Below are 2,911 nucleotides of genomic sequence, written 5' to 3'. Positions count from 1 at the left end.
CTACTGCAGTAGCTGTCATTAAAGGCAACTGTGAGCTTGGCTCCTCGGCTTCTCTCTGAGACACTGGCGTGTTCACCGCAGCCATCCGACCTCAGGGTATGTCTTTACAATCTCACTAAAACACTATTAAAACAATAAGCAGATAAGGGATCTTCCATAATTATCCTTGTAAATGTGTCTAATTACATCTGAAACGCTCACACTGCCACCGCCCGGAGCTGTCGCTTTTTATTTTATTTTTATTTTTTTCTAGTCCTTCACTATCAATATCCTCATCCACGAATCTTTCATCCTCGCTCAAATTAATGGGGAAATTGTCACTTTCTCGGTCCGAATTGCTCTTACTGCTGGTGGCTCACATTATAAACAATGTCAGGATGTGAGGAGCCCTCACACCGGTGACGTCACGCGCACATACTTCCGGTAAAGGCAAGGCTTTTTTATTAGCGACCAAAAGTTGCGAACTTTATCGTCGATGTTCTCTACTAAATCCTTTCAGCAAAAATACGGCAATATCGCAAAATGATCAAGTATGACAAATAGAATGGACCTGCTATCCCCGTTTGAATAAGAAAATCTCATTTCAGTAGGCCTTTAACCGTGAAAAGTACAAATAAATTACAGTCCTTGCTCAGTGCAAACTCACAAAGTTCCATGTCGTACAACCGTGTAATTTTTGCCATATTATTGCTTGCAAAATAACATTCCCATTATCTTTTGTTTTACGACTGAGTTGGAAATCATGCATACGTACCAAATGGAGCGAGTATTCTTAATATTCCATCAACATCCTACAGTTGCATGTTTTGATGGCCACTATGTGCTTTGGGTAGTGTGTCACCAATGGATGATTTTCACACTTGCTGATGTGAACGTTGGGTCTGGCCTGTACGGACACGGCTTGTCACCAACCCTCTGCGCACCATTCCATTTCTTGCACTTGTACTGTGAGGAAATGACACGCCTCCAGGGTACAAACACTGAGAATGGATGTTATTGTAAAGAATGGAACTACCTGAAGTAAAACCTATGTGTGGTATCTGTGCACATGTTATGGCATAAAACATATTTTTTTTGTATTATGTATCATTACCGTATTTCCTTGAATTTCTGCCGCATGTGTAAAGCAGCTGCCGCATATCCAGAATGCTGCTGATCGAGCACGGACTAGAACCAGAAAATATGACCACATTAGTCCAGTGCCTGTCACTGCACTGGCTTCCTGTTGCTCATAGGATAGATTTCAAAACAGCTCTCCTTTTTCACAAGTCCTTTCATAGTCTTGTGCCAAAGTGCATCTCAGACATGTTAGAACCAGACGCTGCGTTTCTGTTTTATGCTCCTAAAATATGGAATAGTCTTCCAGAAGATGTGAACATGTTCACATACAGGCTAAAAAAAATGTTGTATTCAATTGTGCAAATGACAACTGAAAGTATTTTATCCGCACTATTTGATTGATTCAAATTTGAATTGTTTTTTTTTTTTCAGATTTTAAGTTGAATTATGAATTTTTTTATGTTTTTATTTTTGTCTTGTTGTTTTTTGTAAACACATTGCATTTTTTTGTGTACGGATTGTGCTCTATATAAAAAAAATTCTAGTTTTTTGTGCAAATGACAACTGAAAGTATCTTAGCTGCACTATTTGATGGATTTTAAGTTGAATTATGTTTTTTTATGATTTTAAGTTGAATTATGACTATTTTTATGTTTTTATTTTTGTCTGCTTGTCACTTTTGTAAACACATTGCATTTCCTATATAAACTGTTCTAGATTTTTTTGCAAATGACAAGTGAAAGTAATTTATCTATGTTATTTGATTCATTTTATTTTGAATTATGTTTGTTTTCTGATTTTAAGTTCAATTATGACTTTTTTATGTTTTTATTTTTGTCTTCTTGTTATTTTTTTATTGCATTTCCTTGTGTACTGATTGTGATCTATGTAAAAACTTTTCAAGTTTTTTTGGCAAATGACAACTGAAAGTATTTTATCCACACTATTTGATTGATTCTAATTTGAATTGGGTTTTTTTTTCCAGATTTTAAGTTGAATTATGAATTTTTTTATGTTTTTATTTTTGTCTTATTGTTGTTTGTAAACACATTGCATTTTTTTGTGTATGGATTGTGCTCTATATAAAAAAATGTCTATTTTTTTGTGCAAATGACAACTGAAAGTATCTTAGCTACACTATTTGATGGATTTTAAGTTGAATTATGTTTTTTTATGATTTTAAGTTGAATTATGACTATATTTATGTTTTTATTTTTGTCTGCTTGTCATTTTTGTAAACACATTGCATTTCGTTGCGTACGGATTGTGCTCTATATAAAAACTGTTCTGGTTTTTTTTGCAAATGACAAGTGAAAGTAATTTATCTATGTTATTTGATTCATTTTATTTTGAATTATGTTTGTTTTCTGATTTTAAGTTTAATTATGACTTTTTTATGTTTTTATTTTTGTCTTCTTGTTATTTTTTTATTGCATTTCCTCGTGTACTGATTGTGATCTGTATAAAAACTTTTCAAGTTTTTTTGGCAAATGACAACTGAAAGTATTTTATCGCCGCTATTTGATTGATTTTAATTTGAATGGTGTTTTTTTAAGATTTTAAGTTAAATTATAACTATATTTTTATGTTTTTATTTTTTTCTTCTTGTCATTTTTATTGCATTTCCTTGCAAACTTATTGTGATTTATATAAAAACTTTTCAAGTTTTTTTTTGCAACTGAAAGTATTTTATCTCCACTATTTGATTGATTTTAATATGAATTGTGGTTTTTTTTCAGATTTTAAATTGAATTATTACCATTATTATGTTTTTTCTTGGTCTTCTTGTCATTTTTTGTAAACACATTGCATTTCCTTGCGTACGGATTGTGCTCTATATAAAAACTGTTCT

The sequence above is a fragment of the Nerophis ophidion genome, linkage group LG09, assembly GCF_033978795.1.
Source record: "Nerophis ophidion isolate RoL-2023_Sa linkage group LG09, RoL_Noph_v1.0, whole genome shotgun sequence".
In the NCBI taxonomy this organism is placed as follows: Eukaryota; Metazoa; Chordata; class Actinopteri; order Syngnathiformes; family Syngnathidae; genus Nerophis; species Nerophis ophidion.
The sequence above is the reverse complement of the archived record's forward strand: the minus strand, read 5'-3'. Positions refer to the sequence as shown.